Here is a 24,999-nt window from a genome sequence, read left to right as displayed (position 1 = left end):
GAAATGCAAAACCCTTCACACAGTGCCCGCTGCTAAGGCAGCTCGGCCAGGTGCGTCCAGGTGTGTGGGCCGCATCTCTGGGGTACACCATCTAGTTTGTTACTCATGGCCGCTATTTGAAGGAGCATTATCTCCAGGATACAGAGGAAAAAAAAATGAGGCTCCCAGAAGTGACATTCTTAGTCGCCCAAATGGTGAGTGAAAGTACCACGTTCATCTGCCCTCATCAACAAGCCAGCACAGAGACTGCTATAAACTGGGGTTAGGAGCAACACGTGAGACCAACGTGGGTGTGAATGCATTGAACAGCTTCTCCTTCACTAGAGATGTTTTCACTTGGGGTGCCCTAGAGGGGGGGGGCAGGTGAGAGCCCTCCCCGCCCCGAGGGACCCAGCCCCGACAGCCGACCTCCACAACCCAACCACCACCATGCTCCAGGCCACTTTCCACACGTTCGGGCTGAGCTTCACGTACTAGTGAACATATTCCTGGACACATCATAAGATCATCATTTTCCATGCCTCTCGGAGAGCCTGGCAAGCTACCGAGAATATCCCACCCACATGGCAGAGCCTGGTAAGATACCTTTGACATATGGAGCAATAGCACAGTGGTTGGGGCTTTAGCCTTTCACGCGGCCAACCTGAGTTCGATTCCTCCGCCCCTCTCGGAGAGCCCGGCAAGCTACCGAGAGTATGAGCCTGCACGGCAGAGCCTGGCAAGCTACCCGTGTATATTGGATATGCCCAAAACAGTAACAATAAGTCTCTCAATGAGAGACGTTACTGGTGCCCACTCGAACAAATCGATGAGCAATGGGATGACAGTGACTGACAGTGACTGATATGGTAAAAACAGTTAACAATAATGTGCTTTTCATGTTCCTGGAGTGAGCAGATGCCATTGGGCTACACTAGCACGTGAAAGAGACGAATGGAGACATTACTGGTGCCTGCTTGAGCAATCGATGAGCAACGGGATGACAGTAATACAGTGATACAGTGATTTAAAAAAAAAATCCATATTCCAAAGAGCTCAGAGAAGGTCTGAAATGTTCCCTTTCAAGAAGAAGTTTCCTCCCTGTCTTCTCGGATTTGCTCGCTATCAAAACTCTCAGGCCTTGTCCTGAAGTTCGAGTTGACTTGGTGACTCATGCGCCAGTGGACCTGGTCCATGAAGGTCTAAGTCACATGCCTGCCTGTCACCTGCTTGCGGGCGTGGTGGGCTTCTCACCCGGCACGTGCCATGCCGCTCTGATCTACTTATGTGATTTTAGATTACTCTCATCCAGCTTTCCCTTGCCAGCTTTAAAATGAGTAGCAGCTACTTGTTGCAAAGCTCAAATTAAATCACCTGAAGACTCTTAAGTTCTGAGTACCTACAGATAAAGACTGAAATCCCACCTGCTTACCTATTTCCTTAAGGTGCGATTCCTTTGGGGCGGGGTGGGGGCAGTATTGATCAGAACTCTCAGAACTCTCGTATACCCACTAACCTACACGTATCCTCTTTCCTCATTGAATTCTCAGGTCAGCTCCTGTCAGTGGTAAAAGCTAATTCTGGGGGCTGAAGCTATAGCACAGTAGATAGTGCGTTTGCCTTGCATGCGGTTGACCCGGGTTTGATTCCCAGCATCCCATAGGTTCCCCTGAGCACTGCCAGGAGTAATTCCTGAGTGCAGACCCAAGAGTAACCCCTGTACATCGCCGGGTATGACCCAAACAGAAAAAAAAAAAGAAAAAAAAAAGCTAATTCTGTGCTAGGCACTGTTCTAAGTGTTTGACCTGGGAAATGTGTCACTTATCGAGGGTCATACTTGCAAAAACTCAAGGAATAGCTTTTCCCTTCCATTTAAGAACAAGAAAGTCACCACCAGCAGCTGAAGTTGCTTATTAAAGACTCAGAAAGTGAAAGCACTGTAACACTTTCTGTAGCACTATCCTCCCATTGTTAATTGATTTGCTCGAGCGGGCACCAGTAATGTCCCTGTTGTGAGACTCGTTGTTACTGTTTTTGGTATATCGAATATGCCACGGGGAGCTTGCCAGGCTCTGCCATGCAGGTGGGATAACTCTCGGTAGCTTGCTGGGCTCTGAGAGGGCTGGAGGAATCGAACCTGGGTCGGCCACATGCAAGGCCAATTCCCTACCCGCTGTGCTATCGCTCCAGAAAGTGAATATAAGTTACTAAATGATCGGTTGTAGTTTCTCAACATAGTTCTGCATAAATAAAAATAATTGTTTTAATTAGCCATGGGCTAATTTTTGGTTTTTGGGGGGTGCACGTCTAATGGTACTCAGGACTTACTCCTGGCTTTGCGCTCAAGGATCACTCCTGGCAGGGCTGGGAACCCTACATGTTGCCAGGAATTTAACCAATGATCAGCCATGTGCAAGGCTAGTGCCTTAACCCCTGCATTATCATGCCAGCCCTGGGGGTGGGGGGCGGGGGGCGGGGGGGGAAGGCTTTTTACAGTCTGACACTAAAACTCACAACAATTTTCTTTTTTCATGGCATAACACAAAATATTTGACACTGCCAGCTGAAACGTTGGGCAATGAGGAAGTCGCCAACACAGATTTCAAGAGTGGCGAGATGGCTCAGATTAGGAGAGCTTGCTAATGTGAATAAACACCGAGAGGAGGGGCGAGAACAGGGGAAAGTCATCCTGGCCATGGCCGGGACCAGGGCCAGCTAATCCACTGCAAGGGACACTTGGAAACACCTTAGTGGTCACCATGGGGCCCCTTTGCTGTCTGTGCGGACTGCATGCTAAGCTGGCCTTTTTTTTTTTTTAAATTTTTTGCTTTTTGGGTCACACCCAGTGATGCACAGGGGTTACTCCTGGCTCATACACTCAGGAATACTCCTGGTGGTGCTCAGGTGACCATAAGGGATACTGGGAATGAAACACAGGCCGGCCACGTGCAAGGCAAACGCCCTACCTGCTGTGCTATCTCTCCGGCCTCCTTAACACGAGGAACTTTCCAGCATGTGAGTGTGACACGCCGAGTCTTCTCTCACGGACTGTGTTCACGCAGCAGGCACAGGTTAACGAAGCATAGAGACACACACCAGCCAGCGGTAAAGCCGGCAACTGAGTTTCTTAGAGGAATGTCAGTTGTTTAAGACGGGGAGGCTGTTTGGAATAGGAAGAAGGACAGGGCACCTGATCTTGCCTGGCGTGTCTGGGGGCTTCTGCTCTCTCCCTATCACTGATTTTGTTTGTTTGTAACCCGGAGATGCTCAGGCGTTACTCCTGGCTCTGTGCTCAGGGGTGCTCAGCGGACCATATGCGATGCTGGGGAGCGGCCAGGTCAGCCATGTGCAAGAAATGCAAGAAAACTGTCCTACCCACTGTGCTATCTCTCTGGCCCCCGGTCGTTGATTTCTGCCTGGTGAGGACTTGGAGGAGTGAATCCAGGGAGTGGCTCTGTCTGGCACAGGGAACGGAGGGTGCCGTGGAGGGGAAGCAGACAGTGCTGGCCCCTGTGTCTCTTGCTCATGAAAACACCTGGATTGGCTTCTGTTACTGATGATGGCGCCGTGAGGCATCCGGCATGGCCGGGACAAGGTTCAACTTTGCTCCTACGAGATCTTGCTAAATACCAGCAGAATTAGAGAAAGTAAAGCTGTTGAAGAAATTATGCCTCCAAGGTTCACTTATTTGCATTTTTATGAGCATGAGAACATACACATGGATATAGGTGAATTTTTTTTTTGTTTTGGGTTTTTTTTTTTCTCTTTTTGGGTCACACCCGGTGATGCACAGGGGTTACTCCTGGCTCTGCACTCAGGAATTACCCCGTGGAGGTGCTCAGGAGACCCTATGGGATGCTGGAATCGAACCCAGGTCGGCTGCATGCAAGGCAAATGCCCTACCTGCTGTGTGTGCTATTGCTCCAGCCCTGGATATAGGTAAATTTAAGACTGACGGTCATCATAATTTGACACTAGGGATCTGAAAGGATTTTACATTCTAAAAGGTATTTTTTTTTTAAAAAAAAAAGACTTTTGAATGGAGAAGCTGACCTGACTGGATTGTCTTCCTTCTCCTCAGGTCACACCAGGTCACACCGCTGCGCCTTTGCACAGGGCTGGACGGTCCCGTCCGTGGGAGTGTGGGGATAAAGCTCTCTGCAACACTGAATTTTGCAAGAGCAAGAAGAGAGCCAGGGAAGTTAGGCAATCACAAGATCCTGCTGAGGCCACCAGGTTAAACACGGGCGAGCGCTACCTTCGCGCTCAACACCTACGGCTCCCCCTGACTCCCGTCTGACAAACAGCTGTGGTTCTGGAGCCTCCACAGAGGGCTGAGGCCAAATTCCTCAGAGAGCCGCTGAGCCCACAGCAGCCACGAGGGTGGAAAAGTAACACGCAGGCAAAAATGAAAAGACAGCGACCTCGGTTCCAAACACTCAAGGCCGTTCCACCCCTGAGCTGCCGAGGGTTCGCCTTGTAGTTCCAAATTGATGTTTGTGTGGAGTGTGTGTGTGTGGGGTGGCGGGGGGTGGCTGGAAAGATAGTACAGGGGTTAAGGCACAATTCAGGCACTTGCCTTGAGTCCTGGTTTGAACCCCAGCACCAGACGTGATTCCTCGAGAACTGCCAGGGGTTACTCTTGAGGAGAGACCCAGGAACAGGCCCCTAAGTACCCACTCAAGAAGAAAAAAATCGTGTAAGATGCAAAAATGTGCAATTATTGTGTCAATACAAAGGCTAGTTTTCTACATGGGCCTTCTGAATTACTGAGAAGTGAAATGAATTAAAGAGACCCCGGGAAGGTGGCTGATGCCAGGTAGGGTTTAAAACAACCTAATCGTGGGGCTGGTGCGATAGCAGAGCGGGTAGGGCATTTGCCTTGCACGCGGCCGACCCGGGTTCAATTCCCAGCATCCCATATGGTTCCCTGAGCACTGCCAGGAGTAATTCCTGAGTGCAGAGCCAGAACTAACCCCTGAGCATCGCCGGGTGTGACCCAAAAAGAAAAAAAAAAACAAAAAACAAAACCCAACCTATTCGTTGGCAGTGATCTCACGTGACAGATCCTCTGTCCTCTCCCGAAGACAGGCCCCCCAAGAGAGACCACCTGGACTGTGCATTAGTCCAGGCTGAGGCCCATCAAAGTCCTGCAGGCCGTGAGACACTTACACCACTCCCTTCACCATGCAGAAGGATGGCTTTTTGCTTTTTGCTTTTTTGTTATTTGATGCCACGTATAACCCCACTTCATTTCTTTTTCCAAACTATTATTTTTAAGAGTTCTGGGGCCACATCTAGTGGTACTCAGGGATCCCTCACGGCACTGCCTAGAGGACTACATACGGTGCTGGGGTTAGAACTGGGGTTGGCCGTGTGCAAGGCAACTGCCTCCACCCCTGTACCTCTCCAGCCTGCCACAAAGAACGTTTCTATCGGAGAAGCTCATCTGCAGGGCAGGGCAATTGCTGGTCTCCCTCCCTTCCCCTTGAAGAGCCAGATTAGGACCCGATCCTGGGCTCAGGACACAGACCCATTCTGCTCCGAGGTCTTTGGAATCCATATATATGTAAATTCCTCATAAGTATGCAAATTAGTTTTGCCCTCTGCCACGGATTCCGTCTGATGTTAATGTGTTTGAACGGGGAAGAGGCACCAGGACCCCTCTTCCTTGACAAGTGACTGTGCCACTCGGCAGACTCCAATAAGGAGTGGACAGGAGGGCGAGTTGCTGGTTTCCCATACAGGCGTGACTCTCTGGCCGAAGGGGCTAGCTTCGAGGGAGCTGAGGTGAATGCCAACCTCCGGGCGAGGCAAAGCCACTCTGATGGATCTGAAGAGCCGGGTTCCGGTCTGACACCAGCACACGAGAAGCAGGGCAGCCAGGGACGAACCGCAAAGCCTGCCCGAGCCAGGTGGCTTTTGTTTGTGTTTGCAGGGCGAGTGTGAAATCTCCGAGAACTGGCATGTGTCCAACTCAAGTCCAAGAGCAGCAGCTGGTTCCAAGCAAAACGACGGGAAGCTGTTTCTAGCTCTGAGCAGACGTCCCTCGCGCTCCCATCACAGTGGAGATAACGGAGAACCATCTTCCGCCCCATACATTTCAAAATCCTGTCCCGGGTTTGGGAAATGTTCCTTTTCCTGCCCCCACTGTGCGGAAGTTTTATGCAGAGTCGGTTGTCTATGTGGACTGTATCTCCCGACAGCTGGACATAACGCAGGAAATGCTTCTGGATGTCCGCTAGGCAGTTGGGAGAATGCAGTAGACTTAAGGGTTATCATCGGTGATGTTTGTTAGACTAGCATTTCAAGGAATTTTGAGAAGTCAATAAAGTTCCCTGCTTCTCAGTACTCACGAACGACCTGTCCACTGGAAGGTACTGGAACCCTTCACTGTCATCCCGTTGTTGCTCAATTTACTCGAGCGGGCACCAGTAAATCTCTATTACAGTCAGCCCCGAGATTTTAGCAGCCTCTCCTTACTCGTCTTTCCCCATGATTGGAGGCTCTTTCAGGGTCAAGGGAAGAGACCTATTGTTAATGTTTTTGGCATATCGAACACGTCATGGGTAGCTTGCCAGGCTCTGCCGTGTGGGCGGAATACTCTCGGTAGCTTGCTGGGCTCTCCGAGAGTTATGTATATATCTTTTACTGTATTTGGGATATGAATATGCCATGGGCAGCTTGCAAGGCAATAGACTCTTGGTAGCTTGTCAGGTTCTCAAAGAAGGAAAACAAGGCTATTAGATGTCGCAAGGCTACTGGAACCCTTATAATGCTATAATACAGTTTCACTTCAATTTCATGATTTTCACTTTTTTTTTGTTTTTTGGGGTCACACCCAGCGATGCTCAGGGGTTCCTCCTGGCTCTGCACTCAGGAACTACTCCTGGCGGTGTTTGGGGGACGATATGGAATACCGGGGATTGAACCCAGGTCGGCCGAGTGCAAGGCAAACGCCCAGCCCGCTACACTATTGCTCCGGCCTCAGACCTGTCCACTTGAAACTGATTTATATTTGGGCTTGGGGGGGGAGGGGAAAGAAATGATCCTAAAGAATCTTTGCTATCATTACTAAGACATCTTAGAAAGAATTTTACAAAGGTTAAAACTGAAAGGACACTTTGTTGAAGCCGATGACGGCTGTTGAGTGTTCACAAACATTCCGGATTTCACCCCGAAGCGGCCTGGAACTGTCTTGGCGTATTCCTTGAGTCAATAATCAAACTGCAAACCCTTCGAAGACTGAAGCTGGTCTGGCAAATCAGAGTCACTCACATTTCGGGAATCTGAAACCCATCTCTCCCTTTCTACCAAGGCATATTTCAACCTCAAACTACCCCGTCTTCCTGCAATTAGCACCGCTGCGAGAGCATATTGGCATAAATTAACTTAGTAAATCTGCCTGCCTTGGGAAGCGTCCCGCGCTAGGCACAACGGGCCCGGCATTCTCGCTTGGGGTTCACGGAAATGGCACTTGGGACTTCGCCATGCAAACCCGCCTTTCTCCTGCGCCAATGCTTAGCTTCTCCCTAAGTGTAGCTCTCAGTGGAAAATGACAACAATTATGAGGCCTTTGAGATTTAAAATCTGAAACGCAAATTATCAAGCCTTAATAAAAGCCTAATAAATTCCTCTATGTGTTATATTATGTCTGCTTAATTACTCCTGGCCCATAAAGGCAGCAGCAATGAAGCCGAATTTATATGTTAGCTTTACAGAAGAGTGATTTTTTGGGGAGACTCTTTCTTCTAAATTTACTTTTTATGCGCACATTTAAGAACGTGTATTCAGAAACATTATGAATCAGAAACACATATCATTCTTTTAATTACATTAAGTGGATACATTCTCTGGAAGGGCCCAAAAAAAAAGTGATTTAAAACCCACCCCAAAAGTTCTTTATTGCAAAACAATATATTCTCAGTTCAGTGGGCACCTCTATTATTGCTAACAGCTCATCCCTAAGACTGATGAAAAGGAAAGAGAGAACCTGCTTGTTGGTTATACCTCTACTATTTCCTTACTGATTTTCCACTGAATATAAATAATCTTTTAATGAAGTATGGAGGCCCTATAACGCAGATAAGGGCCTTTGCTTATCTGCGGCTGCTCGGGAAAGATCTAGCCAGAAACATTATCCTCACTCTGATAATGTCCATCTTTTACAGTTTTTGCGGTGGGGAGAAGAAGGTGGATGCTTGTCAGGCGCAGAAGGAACACGGGCTCGATTAGGTCCCCAGAGGCCTGAGCGATGGCTGAGCGCGCTGGGATACAGGAGACCTGGGCCCCATCCCTGGGACCACTTGGTCCCCTGAGCACTGCTGGGAACGACCCCTGAGCATGCGGCAGGGAGGAGCCCCTCAACACGTCCAGATGGGGTTTCAGAAGCCAAAAGCAAGTCAAAATTTAAAAAGGCACCTCCTCTCTTAGCATCAATTCTTAGTTCCCTCTATCTGCTAATTTCCCAAGAGTCACCGACCCTCCACTGAAGTGCTCAAGCCCAGGTATAGTGGCTTGGAGGGAGCTGCGAAAGGAGTCACTGGGCCAGCCAGAAGCCGGGCTGGCTGAGTGCACGGCCAGCTCCGTTCCCGCTGGGCTCTCCCTCCAGGCGCGGTCTGAAAGTTATAAAAGGCTGATGGACGCTGCAGAGGACAAAACAAGGGGACCAGGGAGCGAAGGTCTCAACCGAGTAACAGTTCATGGGGTCAGGTGTCAGTGGAGGTAGGAGTGAAACCCACAAAAACTGTACACACCAAGGATATACTCTTCACCTCCGGAACACGGGGCTGGGCAGCTAGTACAGGGGTCAAGGTGCTTCCCTTGCACGTGGCTGACCCAGCACTGCACAAGACCCCCGAACACACAGGACCCCCTGCCACACCAGGAGTGATCCCTGAGCACAGATAACCCCCTACCATAGCAGCAGTGGTCCCCGAGCACAGAGGAAGGAGGAAGCCCTGAGCAGCACCAGGTATAGCCCCCCATCCCGTCCCCTTGAAAAACCCCAAATAACTAATCCCTCAAAATAGAGTATGCGACAGACAGGATCTGAAGGGTCCTACGCATCCTGGCTAGCACGGATCATGCGTCAGGCAGAACACCAGGCCCTGCTACTAGGGTGGGCAGACCCCCACACCCTGTGACGACAGCCAGGCTGGTGCGGGAGAGCAAGCTCCCTGGTAACCCTGCACGTCGCTCATGATGGTCCCAGTGCAGGGAGGGGGCTCGGGGCGGGGGCTGGTCAGAGAGTTCGGGAAAGGAGGTGCCAGCAGCCTCAGAGCTGCAGATGCCAGAGCAGGAGGGGCGAAGACGGGGCTTGAGAAGCCCATCGTATGGAAGGTTCGTGGGCAGATTCCCACCTCACCAGGGTGGCAAGGAACAGCATTTGCTGAAAGGAACAGAAGCGGTGAGATGTCTGAAAGAGGGAGAGCCTGAGGGAGTGTGTGTGTGTGTGTGTGTGTGTATTTGTTTTCCAAGAAGCTTTTTTGCCCTTTTTCCTACCAAGAACAGGCTGGAGCGATAGCACAGCGGGTTGGGCGTTTGCTTTGTATGTGGCTGACCCGGGTTCAATTCCTCTGTCCCTCTCGGAGAGCCCGGCAAGCTACCGAGAGTATCCTGCCTGCACGGTAGAGCCTGGCAAGCTCCCCGTGGCATATTCGATATGCCAAAAACAGTAACAACGAGTCTCACAATGGAGATGTTCCTGATGCCCGCTCGAGCAAATTGATGATCAACGGGACGACAGTGCCACAGTGCTATCAGGAATGGGAAGCCAAGGAAGGGTGTGAATCAGACAAGCGAGAGCCGTCAAGGTTCTTCAGCCGGCTCTGCACCTGCAGGTCCAGCCGTCGAAGATGTGTGGAGAGGTTTGCAGGAGAACCTGTTCCTTAGAAAGCGGCCGTGGCCCCGGCACGAGAAGGCGTGCCCGGGTCTGAGACGGCTTTCCCGGGGAAACATTCAAGTGTTTCCTAATCCCGGCGAGGGCGGGAGTTCTCACTACTGGCAAATTCTCGTGCATCTGCAATTTGTCCCAGAAACAATAACATCTGTGGGCACAGCAAACTCAGTCCTGGGCAGAGAGGTCACTTATGAGCAGAATATTTGACTGCAATGACATGAAATAGAAAAGACAAAAGTCACTGGGCAGGTCCCTGATGAGCAAAATAAAGGTTGGCTGTTGGACTAACTGGAAAAAAAAATAAGATGGGAACTTTGCATGCAGCATTAATTATTCTAGACTGAATTAATTTTTTTTTTTAATCCAAGCCATTTGTACCATTCCTCTCAATGAAATCACTCAGATGCTAGACCACAGCCTGGGGCTCAGGGCTGGGACTCACACCGAGGCTCCAGACTTAGGTTGTCAGTGCTTCTCTGGACATGATCAGCCATGATGTGCTTTTTGTTGCTTGGATCTCAAAAGCAGTGCCATGCAAGCATGCAGGGTTGGAAGGAATGAGTCCAGATGGGCGCGGCATGATGGAAGTGGGGTAAGGACCAGGCATGCTGGCCTCTCAGTTTCTGTATTGCAAACCATAATGCCCAAAAGAGTGGGGAGAGAAGAGTGGGGGAGAAAGGAGAGAAAGAGAGAGGAGAAAGGAGACAGAAAGAGAGAGGAGAGAGAGAAAGAGAGAGGAGAGAAGAAAGAGAGAGGGGAGATAGAGAAAAGGAGAAAGGAGTGAAAGACAAGAGAGACAGAGGAGAGAAAGAGAAGGGAGAGAGAGAAAAGGAGAAAGGTGTGAAAGAGAAGAGACGAAACAGAGAGAGAGAGAGAGAGAGAGAGAGAGAGAGAGAGAGAGAGAGAGAGAGAGAGAGAGAGAGAGAAGAAAAACGCCTGCCATGGAGGCAGGCTGGAGGGACGGTGGCAGGAGGGATATGGGGTCATTGGCGGTGGGAGATGTAACTGATGGAGGGATGGCTGTTGGAACACTGTAGGATAAAACCTGATCATGAACAGCTTTCTAACTGTGTATCTCGTGATTTAATAAAAAACAAAAATAAAACAACTTCCCAGCTCCCCCGCCCCCCCATGCAGGGCACGAACAGTGAGCCCTACAATGGAGTCAGATTTACTGCCCAGGGAGGGGAGTGGCTGGACAGAACAGCCCGAGCTGAGCGAGGAGTTACCCGGCGCCTGCAGTAATCTGGCCTGCAGCTTTCGACACCTGGCTCTGCACCCCCCACCCCCAAGCAGGACGACGTATCAGAGCCCTGCAGAGGCTGAGGCTGAAAAGCTTTGACATTCTGTCACTGGGATGACAGGACAAAATGGGCTGCCACGAACAACAGTGGGTGCGGGATAATTTGATGCACTGGGACCTTAAGCTTCTCCAGATGCTGAATGCAGCTTGGGTTGTGAGATAAGAGGGTAGCGTCTACCCTCCTGAAAAAAGTGGGACTGGGTGAGACCAGAAAAAGGAAAGAGAAAGAGAAAAAGAAATTAAGAAAGAAAGAAAGAAAGAGAGAAAGAAAGAAATTAAGAAAGAAAGAAAGAAGGAAAGAGAGAGAAAAGAAAAGAAGGAAGAAAAAGGAAATAGAGAAAGAAAGGGAAGAAGGAAGGAAAGAGAGAAAGAGGAAGAAAGAAAGAGAGAGGAAGAGAAAAAGATAAAGAAAAAAGAGAAAGGGAGAAAAAGAGAGGAAGCAAGAAAGGAAGAAAGAGAAAAAAGAAAGAGAAAGAAGGAAAGGAAGAAAGAGAAAGAAAAAGAAAGAAGAAAAGAAAGAAAGGAAGGCAGAAAGAGAAAGAGTGAGAAAGAAAGAGAAAGAAAGAGGAAGAAAGGAAGGAAGGAAAACAGCAAGAAAGGAAGGGAGGAAGGAAGAAAAGAAAGAAAGAAAGAAAGAAAGGAAAGAAAGAAAGAAAGAAAGAAAGAAAGAAAGAAAGAAAGAAAGAAAGGAAAGGAAAGGAAGAAGGAAGGAAGGAAGGAAGAAAGAAAAAGAAAGACATCACAGTGTCTAAGTAGAAACTGGTTCACAGAAATGCATGTTCCAGGATACATGAATTCCAGAGAGAATGGACGCAGAGGTCACGCATCAATTAAAACCTGTGTCAAACATCTTAGACATGGATGAGAAACGGAACGTGTGTCCTGGCCAGATAGCAGGAAAGCCCCACAGAAAAAGATAACGCGTGTGAAGCCAGCCATCAGCACCCACCGGATCTGAACACACTTAAGATCCTGGGGCTCCCCCAGGCTCCCCAGTAAGGCCTAGGAATAACGCTGCTGTCCCAAGTAAACAGGCACACGCAGACGCAGATTTCTGCCTGTGAAGATTTAATTCACAACAGAAGGCTGTTGCTTATGGAGTGAGAAGTGAAATCACAGTCCCCGTGGGCACATCCAGGTGTCGGCCAGTTTTCCACAACAACGCTGAGCGATGTGCTTGCATTTCTCCCAGACTGTTTTGTTTCTGGGAGGCCCGTTTTCGGGGACGGTGGATGTCGGAAGGAAACCAAAGATGCCCCTCCCCCCGAACAGAGAAGACAGAGAACCTGTACAGAAGACACAGAAACAATAAAGTAGCTGGCTTCCCTTGGGGAGGATTGTGACTTAGCTTTTCTTGACCTGAAGTCAAAAAAGAAAAAAAAAAGAAGAAGAAAAAGTAAAAGACAAAAACCCAAACCCAAACCAGATGCCAACACGAGAGTGTGGCTTGGGAACGATGTACTGGGCTTGTGTAACGGAGGATGATGAGAAGAGTCTTGGGCACAACAGCTGGTGCTTATTGGCCGCCCGTTACTCGGAGAGGTATCGAGCGAGTGACTTTACATACATTTATCTTGTTTAAAAACCCTGCAAAGGTGACGGTTATTAGCCTCGTTTTAACTCCACTGGCTCACAGCAGCCAAGCAAATTTGCCCAAGGTCACAGCGGTTGTAAGGGATGGAGCAAGGAGCAAACTCCTGTCTGCTGAATCCTGTCAAGCTTAAAAGCCCATTTCTTTCCACTCCACCCACTGTCTCTCAAAAATATCACTGCAGAAACAAAGAACGAGGCACAGAAAAAGAAATCAATAAATACCCATTAAGAGCAAGAGGACTACATGGCTTAAATGTGCTTAAATTCTCACCTGGAAAGGGGGGGGAAGCATCAAGAACTAAACTCAATGCAGGCAGCGAGGCCTGATGTTTCCTTCCCCTCCTCACAGACTTCAGGAAATTTCATTTGCAGTCAGAGAGGAAGGACAATGTATGGGAAATGGGTTTATTGAAGAGCGAGAAGAACCACCAACTGGCAAACGGACTCCTAAGCAAATTGGCTAATTCGCTGACAAATACACATTCAACGTGCCAGGAACGTCCTTAGGGTCAAGTAGACAGTGAAAGAATGGGAGATGCGGGCTGAGAGTAGACCATAGACCAAACATGACGGCCACGGCCACTTAATACCTCTATTGCAAACCACAATACCCCCAAAGAGAGAGAGAGAGCAAAAGGGAATGCCCTTCTACAGAGGTGGGGTGGGGTGGAGGGGACGGGGTGGGGGTGGTGGGAGGGATGCTGGGACCATTGGTGGTGGTGGAGAATGGGCACTGGTGGAGCGATGGGTACTTGATCATTGTATGACTGAAACGCAAGCATGAAAGTTTGTAAGCCTGTAACTGTACATCACGGTGATTCACAAATTTAAAAAAAAATTAAAAAAAAAGTGAAAGAAAAAATTGGGGAAAGTGCAAAGCCAGAGAGGGCAGGAGAAAGGAGCAAACGGCCTACGGGACACTCTAGGTAGAGGGAGTCGGGAAAGTTCCAGGATGTTGGGCTACTCTCTGGCCATCTTCCAATCTGATTTCTCACCCTTCCCGACCCCCTGCCTGCCCCGTCTCGGTCCTTCAGGTTCCCTTCACCTTCCCTCTTTATAGTTCTGGCCCAAGTGGAGGTGAAACAGAACGGTGGGTTCCCAAAGTCCCTACGGACTAGAAGTCGCTACCCGCGAGAACAGCTTCTCAAACTTCACGCTCCCCCTCCCCTCCCGCGCACCCCCACCACCCTGATTCAAAACAGACCGGCTGTGGGGAAAAGGAAATAAAGCAACTCGGGAAAACATGTTCTCACACATCCTTCGAGAAGGGGGCGTGGATGTGACAGCGCCGTGCCCCCGCCCGCACTGACTTTCTTGCCATGTTGTAATCAATAATCAAACACAACTGGCTGCCGAACTGGTCAGCAGGGAGGGGTCCAAGGGGGTGAATCTGAAGTAATTGAAATATGCAGTGGTTACATTCTCTTCCCCTGTGCTCTAACATCCCTTGCAGTCAGGCATTTAGCAAGCGCCAAAGCAAAGGACTTCTTTGCAGCAGGCCAACTGTTTCATTTCCCGGGGAACCCAAATGCTTAATGTTTAGCTGGAAGAGGCCCAGTTACACAATTGCTTCCGAGGCAAAGTGCAACTTTTTCCTCTCAAAGATCACACTGATTAGGATGGAGAAGCACAGCGGGGCTTTGATAAATGTTGGGCTTTCACAAAAGAAAATCCAGAAATTTTTTTTTTTTCCCGTTTGGGGCTCACACCTGGCTCTGCTCAGGGATCACTCCTGGTGGGGCTGAGGGGGCAGGGAGGGAGGGACAGACGCCACATGTGGTGTTGGCAATCGAGCCTGGATTGATTGCATGCAATGCAAGCACCCTATCCTCAGTACTATCTCCCCTGGCCCTGAAAATGTATTTTATTATTCTCATTTTATGGACTAGAAAACCGAGGCACCGAGCAATTAAGGAATTTTCCCAAGGGTGCAGAGCTAGTCAAGGCAGAACTCGGAATCAAAGCCAGGAATGAACATGCAAGAATCCAACTTGAGAGATGCCTCCAGACCCCGTGCTGGGCTGAGTCTCATCTGGGGCATCCGGGAGGGGGGCAGGTGAGTCCCTCCACACACCTCAGAGCCCTGGCAGCCGAAAACCTCCAGAACCCAATTGCCGCCATGCTCACGGCCAATCTCCACAGGTTTGGGACGAGCCTCATCCATGAGAATGAATCAGCTGAAAAACTCAGGTATGAGAGTTTTGTGACCGAAATCTCCAGGCTCTCAGGGAGTTGGGAATAGGTGACCTTCCCCCATCTCCCTGTTCTTCCGGGAGCCTGGCAGTCACACCCATGAACTGACTCTGGTGCCATACACGCTCAATTAATGTTCATGATCCAGAGACTCACAAATTAATTTCAGAAGGGAGCAACAACAACAACAAAAAGAATGAAACTTAGACTCAGACTCTAGCCCCTCACACCTTGGACTATGGGGCAGCTGAAAACCTCCAGAACTCAACCACTGCCATGCTCACAGCCACTCTCCACACACTCGGGTGAAGACTTACCCACATGTCAACCTATTCCTGGACCAAAAGACACTTCATACCACACACCCTACCCAGACTCTAAGAGTACCGCACGACATCTGATGGGGTTTAAAGTAGGAGGCAACCAATATTAGAGAGAATTTTTTTACAGGTATATATATAATATCTATCTATCTATCTATCTATCTACACCTCACAATATGTTAGTGATCTCTTACAGAAGGGCTTAAGGGTTCCCAGGGTGAAATACAACAAACTTCACACTCTTTCTTCTAAGGAAACTTTTTGGGAGCATTTTCAGCATTTTTTCATAACAGACAATATAAAATAAATTATTTCGGTTCTGCTTTGGGGCAGGGGTTGGGGTTCAGGATGGAAACATCTGAAATATGGTGGTGGGAAGGTGTCATGGCGATGGAACTGGTGTTCGAATATTAAATGTAATCAAATACTGTGAACTACTTTATAAAATTAAAAAAAATTAAAAAGAAAATACTTCCTAATTGTGGAAGGGAAACAGATTAAAAACGAGAAGTATAGGGGGGCAAGAGAGACAGTATAGGCCTTAGTTAGGGCCTTCGCCTTGCGTGTGACCCTTGTTCCAATTCCTGGCACCGCATACGGCTTCCTGAGGACCACCAGGAGGCCAGATGCAGGAATAGGCCTGGGCCCCTGCTGGGTGTGGCCCCACCCCTCTGGCCCCCCAAGTCCCTGCCCCCTCCCGCTAAATTAGAAATACCTCTAGAATCCGAACGTGCTCCTGCTGCCTTGGGGAGTCGGGTGTCACCTGAATCTCACTCCGAAGTTTGCTGAGTGAACGTCTGTGGAAGTGGTATGAGGGAACGAGGATCTGTCGAGCGTGACGGCCGCTGGCTCTCTGAGCAAGGAAAGCTGCCTCCCCCGACAGTGCACCCCCTGAGTGCTCAGTTCACGCGAGGTCGCGGCTTTCAGGCTAGCGGTGGTGCCTCCCACTCGACCCATCCGGAAGTTCCAGAAAAAGGGGGAAGAGGCAGAAACTACTGGGGGTCACTGACGTCCAGGAGCACCGGAACATGGGCACCAGAGCCGAGGAAGACAGAAGAAATTTGTGCAGGAGGAGGGAGGGGCTCGACTCGAGAGAGACAGGAAAGAAAGAGACCGAGAGCGAAAGCGGGAGAGAACGTCGGGGCACAGAGAAGCATGGCCAGGAGCCGGGCCAGGCCCGGAGACAGTCCAGTGCAAACAAACGTGCAGGCGCTGATAAGGCCTGCGGGAGGTCGCCGGACACTACGGTCACACTGGAGCCCCAAAGCACAGAGACACCCCACGCTCTTGGAAACTAATTCTACCTCAATAAACACATTTTTAAAAAGTAGTCATCGTTTATTTTTGCTTTTGGGGCCACACCCAGTGATGCTCAGGGGTTACTCCTGGCTCTTCACTCAGGAATTACTCCTGGCTGTGCTCAGGGGACCATATGGGATGCTGGGAATCGAACTTGGGTTGGCCGAGTGCAAGGCAAGCACCCTACCCGCTGTGCTATCACTCCAGCCCCACCCCCCTTTTTAAAGTGGGATGGAAGCATGAAGGCAATGCTCAGGAGCTCCTCCTGGGTCAGTGCTCATGAGTGACCTGGTGGTGCTGGTGGTGTGGGGGACCCAAACCAGGCCCTTTATCTCGGGTCCCCATGTTTTTATATTTTTTAAGGCTGGATAAACAGTTCAGGGTTTAGGGCACGTGGCTTGCACGAAGCTGACCCTGGTTTGATACCAAGCACTGCCAGGAGAAAGCCCAGAGCACAAGGCCAAAAGGAACCCCGGACACCGCCAGGTCTGCCCCAGCCTCCCTCATCCTCCGCCCCAAATGGTCATATATCACAGATGATCCCATCTCTGTTCCTAATGAAAACGAGAGCCTCGGCGGGAAAAGCGCTCAGGGAACTTTTGGGTCCAGACCACCATCATTTCTCAACTGGAGCAGGATGGCGGGAGTCAGAGCCAAACCTTGAGTATGGCACAGGATGAAAGAAATTGGTTTGTGTGTTTGGGTGGGAAATGAGAGAGAGAGAGAGAGAGTGTGTGTGTGTGTGTGTGTGTGTGTGTGTTTGTGTGTGTGTGTGAGAGAGAGAGAGAGAGAGAGAGAGAGAAGACAGAGACAGAGGAAAAAGAGAAAGAGAGGGAGAAAGGAGAGAGAACTAGAAAGTTGTTTTCTTTATTTAAAAAAGTAGATATGAGTCATATTTCTCAAGCCAATGCTTTCATTGTACCGTCATTTTATCAAGAACTGTGCTAGGCGCTGTGGGGAATTTGGAGAACTGTAAGATATGGCTCTTGTCCCCGAAAAGTTAAATAATAGCCCAGAGATATTTCATGTGAATATATGCCAAAAGAAAAAAAAAAGTGGAAGTGATAAGGCCCAAATATTCCGCAACAAGAATTATATTCATGACATGTTCTATTGTTACTCAATTCTAATAATTATTGTTTTGGTGTCTGTCTTGCTATTTGTTGATAGATCATAAAAAAATAAAAGAGAAAAACCATTTTCTGGCTTTCGCATTGTGATCATTATTTTGGGAAGTATGGGAGGGGGTGGTGGTGGAGAGGTGCGCTGGAGTTTCCTTTGTCTGTGAAAGATCTGCTTCTCTTCCAGGTCATGGATGGAAAACAAAAACATGTCATACGTTTGAAGACAGGGTCATTATTTACGTGGACAGGAGAGATGCTTCTAAGAAATGGTGCTTCTGTTGGTTTGGGGCTACACCTGGCAGGGCTCAGGGCTTACACCTGGGTCTGTGCCCAGGGATCACTCCGGGTGATCTGGAGCGGGGGAGGAAGCGAGGGGGGAAACCAAACCGGAAGGAATGCTCGGGTGCCCACGCCGCCAGCCGGGCAGAGCTCTGCTCCAAACCCCACGGTCGCTTCTGCTGTCCGTCTGCAGCCTTGGGGCGTACACGAAAAAACCCAGTTATTGTTGTTTCTCTTTGGGTTCAGGACAGCTTTTCCATAATTCTCCCGAGCCAGGCAGCTGACAGCCCGGATTTATTTTACTGAAGAAATGCTATGACATTTGTTTGAAATGTCACATATTCTCCCCCACCAGCTAAAAATAGCACACCACCCTACCCCTACCCCTAATAAAATTGTTGGCCTGGAAATGACATTGATAAGCAAAATGAAGCCTCTCACCTTCTCTCCCCTTTTTCCTCTAGATGTTTTATTTATTCCCAGGTCCCATTTGCTATCTTTGGGGGGGGAGCCAAGATCAAAGGGACACATGAGTAAATTGTACGGCGGAAGTTGTCTGTGCGGTTCGGGACTGTCATATTTTTTAAAAGGCTGTTCCAGGCAGGCACGGCTGTCATTTGAGTAGTGATCTGGTGACTGACAGAAAATATCTGTAGAAATAATGTGTGCGCTCAGAGTAATGTGACATTTTATGAGCAGCTTGACTGTTTTCATTACTTTGATTTCAGTCTGGTGAGGAGTAGGTTTGAAAGCCAGCCACGGGGTATGGAAAGCCTGTCGGGCGGGGATGTGTGTGTGTGTGTGTGTGTGTGTGTGTGTGTGTGTGTGTGTATGTGGTGTGTGTGTGTATGTGGTGTGTGTGTGTGTGTGTGTGTGCGCGCGCGCGTGCGTGCGTCTGGGAGGGGCGTTGTTAGGACAACCTTGAAACTGGGCTGCTGGATTTAATAAGATGCCATGGCAATTATCCGAAGGCATTTTAAATATGAAGCTGACGTGGAGGCTTGATCTGATCAATGGCAAGGTCAACTGGCTTTATCGATAAGACCTTCCGGTGCACAGACACTAGGAGCCCAGGCTTCGGCCTGCTCCAGAAGCACCATCTCCCACCTTCTCACCCCTACGAATGGGCACCTGTTCCGCAGACGGGCCCACGGAACCAGCAGTTAGAACCAAGGTGGCAGAGCGGTGGGTTTCAACGCTTCTATGCCCGTGGACGGGCAGCTGCCCGTGGTCTCGTGGTTGAAGACCACTGTGTTAGGGAGTCTCTAGTTCTGCTGGGTTTGAGCTCCTAGAGCGGGTTCGGCGAGATCATACGGCATGTGGGGGGTTTGCCTGGCTGATCTAGGTCCCAAGCCCTGCACTGCCGAGGGTGCCCTGAGCCCATGATTCCTGGCGTGATTCCTGAGTGCAGAGTCAGGAGTAAGCCCTGAGCACTGTGGAGGTGCTCCCCATCCCCCAAATAAAACCAAATAAGATTATCTGAAGTAGGTTTTGGTGTTTTTTTTTCTGGGGGTGATGGGGGCTCCTGAGTGAGGCTCAGGGGGCTCACTCAGGGGGCTGCTCCCAGTAATTCCTGGCCCCTTGGACTGGTGGGTCAATGCGGGGGCGGAAGCATCCCACATTGCTTGGCTTCGCGAGGCTGGGGAACACCCAGGCCACCTGGAGGGTTCTCCGGGGCTGCCAGGTTCACCCCTCCCTGTGGCACATGGGGGCACCCGGGGTTATGGCAGGGGGTGCTGGGGATTGAGCCAGAATCAGCTGCATGTAAAACAAGCACTGTATCTCGAAGGATTATCTCTAAGGCCCTGTCCCAGCCATTTGAAACTGTAACCAGACGCTTTAAGAACACCGATCACTCAGCCCCCCTTTGGAAAGGACATCTGGATGTGTTTATTTTGTTTCCAGGCCATACCCGGCTGTGCCCAGGGCGGACTCCTGGCTCTGTGCTCAGGGATCATTCCTGGCAGTGCTCTGGGGTGCCGGGGGATAGAAGCCAGGTTGGCCACGTGCAAGGCAAGCGCCTTACCTTCTAGACTATCTCTCTGGCCCCCAGAATGCTTTGGAAAACTTTGCAGGGGAACTGTGGTTTTAAAAAATTAATAATAATCAAAAACAGAATGAAAACAGATTTGGAACTCAAAGTAATAGTGTTGTAATTCTGTTGTTCAGAACATACAGTGAAAAAGACCTATCTCTGAATTCCATAAATTATATATCTGCCTTTCTGTATATTTTATGTCATACATAAAAGAGGTAGTTACTGAGGCTATGCCTTCGACTAGACCTTATTTTCAAAATTAGTTTTTGGGGTGGAGAAGGGGGTTGGGCCACACGCAGTGGTGTTCAGGGGATACTTCGACTCTAATGGTGCTCAGGGAACCCCAGGGATTGAACCAGGGTTGGCTGCATGCAAGACAAAGTGCTTTAACCCCGGTCCTCTCTCTCTGGTTCCAGACCTTTTTCTTAAAAAAATGATAAATTAAGACTATTTCCCCCACCTCTCTTTCTGGCTTCACCTTTTTCTTTCTTTCTTTCTTTCTTTCTTTCTTTCTTTCTTTCTTTCTTTCTTTCTTTCTTTCTTTCTTTCTTTCTTTCTTTCTTTCTTTCTTTCTTTCTTTCTTTCTTTTCCTTCCTTCCTTCCTTCCTTCCTTCCTTCCTTCCTTCCTTCCTTCCTTCCTTCCTTTTCTTTTTTTTGCTTTTTGGGTCACACCCAGTAATGCACAGGAGTTACTCCTGGCTCATGCACTCAGGAATTACTCCTGACGGTGCTTGGGGGACCATATGGGGTGTTGGGAATTGAACCTGGGTTGGCTGCGTGCAAGGCAAACACCCTACCTGCTGTGCAATCACTCCAGCCCCTCACCTTTTTCTTAAAAAATGATAAACTGACAAATTAAGACTAGTTCCCCTAAATACACGTAGCCATAAAGTGGGTCATGGGGAGAAGGTGGCCAAACCCCCATCAAAAAAGTCCTGCATTTCATTCCAAGGCCATGCGGTCAAAGCAGCTTCTTCCTTCAGTTCATTCATAAGCGCTTCCGTCTTCTAGCCTGCCACCCCTCCCCCCTCCCTCCCAAACCAAACATTTATTAACTGAAGCTTCCAACTGTGACAGAAATTACAGTCATGTTAATGGTACAGATGGTGTAAAAAATGCAATCTAAAAACATGATTAAAAAACTCAGGAGCTAGGGAACCCAAGTTCATCTTGGATATGGCTGACCAGACATCTATGGGGAAGGAAATACACGTTTTTTGGTTAATTAGTTTGCTTTTATCCATCCCTGTAATTAGAACATGCTTTCCCCCTTCTTAATCCTAAAACAGTCATTAGATTTAATAAACCTTTCTAGATTGCCACAAATGAGAAAATGAATTAGTTAAAAAGTCGGCATTAAGATGGTATTAGAAATATGATTGTAACATCATGTGAATAAAAATGTTTTTGTTTAATGATTCAGGATTAAATATATCATTCTAGAGCTTGCTGCAAAAGAATAGACAGGATTTCCCGCCCCTCCCTTCCTTTTATTGGTTCCTCAGCTGGTAAAACATTAATGCTGCCTTCACAGAACCCATTCCACCGAATGGAAGCGATTATTAAAGATCCCTTCCCCAAATCAACTCGGAAATAGCTTCCTCTCCAGGAAAAGTCGAGTCAGCACAGTTCATGACCAGAGGAGGGAGGCTGGTCTTGGGTTCCAAGCACTACCTGGAACCCTTTGTTGATGGGACTTCCCTTGCACCAAACACCAAAGCAGAGATATACAGTCTCTGAGACTAATTATCAAAGACCAGACAACTATTTATCATGTGACTAGTTATCAAAGACAACTATTTATCACATGACTAATTATCAAAGACTAATTAGTTATCGCATGACTAATTATCAACGTCTAGATCAATGTCTTTACTCTTTTGGTTATCTATGGCCTATTTTCCGATCTGGGGCCACCCGGGGAGGTACACAGGGCTTACTTGTGTCTCTATGCTCAGGGTGCTTGGAGACACCCTATGGTGTCTTGGAGACACCCTAAGCAAAATAAGCTGGGTGTCTCCCAGACCACAGCGATTTCAGACTGAAGATTACAAGAGACAGTGAAGGTCTTTTCTTAACGGTCAAGGAATCTGTACATCAGGAAGAACTTCACCTTCCTACATGTGTATGCACCTAATGAGGGACCAGCAAAATACAACAAAAAACAACTGCTCATAGCCTTGAAGCAATATTGATAACACAGTAATAGCTGGAAATTTCAACACTGTTTTATCACCTCTAGACAGATCAACTAGACTCAAGCTCAGTAAGGACATACTTTATCTGAGGGAAGAAATGGAAGAAAGGAGTTGAGTAGCACTGTAGCACTGTTGTCCCATTGTTCATCGATTTGCTCGAGCGGGCACCAGTAACACCTCCATGGTGAGACTTGTTGTTACTGTTTTTGGCATATGGAATACGCCACGGGGAGCTTGTCAGGCTCTGCTGGGCGGGCAGGATACTCTCGGTAGCTTGCCAGGCTCTCCAAGAGGGCTGGAGGAGTTGAACCTGGGTCAACTGCATGCAAGGCAAACGTCCTACCGGCTGTGCTATCACTCATCCCCCCCAAAGCTGAATACACCTTCTTCTCCAGTGCTCATGGAACATTCTCCAAGACAGACCTCATGCTGGGCCACAAAACACTTCCATAAAATTAAGAGGATAGAGACTGTATCAATGATCTCCTCAGACCACGATGCACTGAAATAAAAGTGAATCATACAGAGAAACAGAAAATCAAATCAAACACCTGGAAATTAAACAGCTCACTCCCGAACAACCAGTGGCCATACGCAGTGCTGAGGTTCTGAACTGGGCACGGTAAGAGTGGAAGGCAAGTGCCTTACCCCCTGCACTCGTTGCCCGGCTCTGTTCCTAATTATTCTCACCTCTAAGCTCTGTGCGATGGCGGTGAGCCCGGGGAGGTCTCCTGCCTCCTCAGCGTGAGGGAGGAAGCCGGCTCACCTCATCCCACTCCCTGCCAAAGCTGGGCAGGAGGGGAGTGACTCAGTCGGTGTTATTTCTCAAAGGTGAAATCATGTTTCAAAAGCAGAGGAATAAAAATACCACGGAATCAAGGCCTTTCACCTTATAGGGAATTCTCGGGATTCGGTGAAGTGCCAAGAAAAGCGATTTCATGCCAAAAGAATCACTCAGTTGGTTCTTATCTGGATTTTGTGTGACACTCATAAAAAATAAAAAACCCAAATTGATTGTTAGCTGGGCAGTTTTAGGGCACCGATATTTATTCCAGCGAGGTTCCTGCTGGCTGAAGCAGCTTTAGCCACAGACGGAAACGTGGGTCTGGATCAGACAGGAAGTGGCCGGGGGAGGGGCTCCCTTCTTCACAGGGTGACCACCGAGCTTTGAAGGGGCTGAGGGTGAGAGAAGCCCACCGGTATCGTGGAGTCCGGGACGCTCCCTTCACTCTCCGGCTCCCGAGATTAAGCATCTCTGGAGCAGCAGGGGCAAGCGGGCCTTTCTCTGGACCATGGATACCTTAGGGTGAGAGATCTAGAATATTCTTTCCTCTAACCGGTGAGAAACAAAATGTACCCGAGCAGCCGGCTTTGGGGGCGCCTCCGGAGGGCTGCCTAGGAGGTCTGAGGGCCCCAGCAGTGATTCGAGCCAACCAGGCTCAGTGCCAAGGCCCCAGGACGGGTGCTCTTCAGGGCCTGCCGTGCCCAGGGCCCCGAGGGCTGCACCCGGTGATGCTCAGGGGACCAGGAGGCACTCAGAATGGCTGCTGGGTTGGTGCATGCCTGGCATGAGCCCTAACCACTGAACTACCCCCCCCGCCCCTTGGGGAGTGAATTTTGTGTGAGCGTGCTACTTTGTAGAAGGATGGCATGCCACCGAGTTCCGTCCACACTGTGCCCCTTCAGACTGGAGGTCGGGGCAGCCGTGAGGACCAGTCTGCTTCTCAGAACGCGTGTTGCAGCAGCTCAGAGAACTTTTCTTTTTTTTAAATCAAGGTGGGCACTTTATTACTCTTGTCCACCCCGTGATACCATAAACTTCCTAAGACAACCACTTAGCATGACTTTATAGGCAACAGCTTCGTGTGAACTCACTTTATTGGGATCAAGTGGGACGTGGGACTTGCCTGACAGCAGACGTCTGGAATGAAGGTCACCGCTGCCCAGGGTGCCTGTATTCTCATTTCTTCATCTTCTTCTTCTTCGTATTCTTTTTTTGGCTTTCTGGGTCACACCCTGCAATGCTCAGGAGTTACTCCTGGCTCTGCTCTCAGGCATCACCCCTGGCAGTGCTCAGGGGACCAGAAGGGATGCTGGGGACCCAACCCTGGTGGACTGTGTGCAAGGCAAACGCCCTCCCCGCTGTACTATCGCTCTGTCCCCTATATTTTCATGTCTGAGCTGTTGAATGAAGTCCAAGTGCTCGAGAGTACTGGCAAGTGTCTGCTCTTGGGCCCGCAAAGCCCATGTTTGCTGACCATTTCCTTCTAACAGACAACTGGGCCACACGTGTTGCACACATGTTAAGGAAGCAGGAGGACAGAATGCTGGGCACCAGTAGATTTGGAAATATGCAATCTCTGGTTTCTGGATGCACAATACAGTTTCAGGATGCATCCATTAAAAAAATAAATTTTAAAAAAAGGGAAAAAATAGGGTTACGTTCTACTACATCATAATTTTTAAGGAAGGACACGCCCTTTCTGTTGTTTCGTGTTAAAGGTACCAAACTATAGGATGAAGCACAAATCAGTCAACTTGGCCACTTCAGACACTTAATATCTCTTGAATATGGGGGAATAGCAAATGAAGGGGTTAGCTAAGATGATCCTTCTGACTTCTTTTTTTTTTTTTAATGCTAAAAGGACCTGATTCCAGGCCGTTACTGCGGCTTGCAAATATGATCTGTTGGTCTTTGATGAGATTCTCCTAGCCTGGTGCATACAAAGCAGCTAGGGCTCAAGTTCGGAATAAACTGTTCCTTTATAA

The 24,999-nt window shown here is 49.0% G+C and overlaps 1 protein-coding gene across 2 annotated transcripts in view; it reads right to left on the bottom strand.

The window, feature by feature from the left end:
* The window catches only part of CDKAL1 (CDK5 regulatory subunit associated protein 1 like 1), a 658,282-nt gene that overhangs the window by 59,902 nt on the left and 573,381 nt on the right, over positions 1-24,999 (bottom strand). The gene's annotated exons all lie outside the window — the stretch shown is intronic.

This window comes from Sorex araneus, chromosome 2 (genome assembly GCF_027595985.1).
Source record: "Sorex araneus isolate mSorAra2 chromosome 2, mSorAra2.pri, whole genome shotgun sequence".
NCBI lineage: Eukaryota > Metazoa > Chordata > Mammalia > Eulipotyphla > Soricidae > Sorex > Sorex araneus.
The sequence above is the reverse complement of the archived record's forward strand: the minus strand, read 5'-3'. Positions and strand labels throughout refer to the sequence as shown.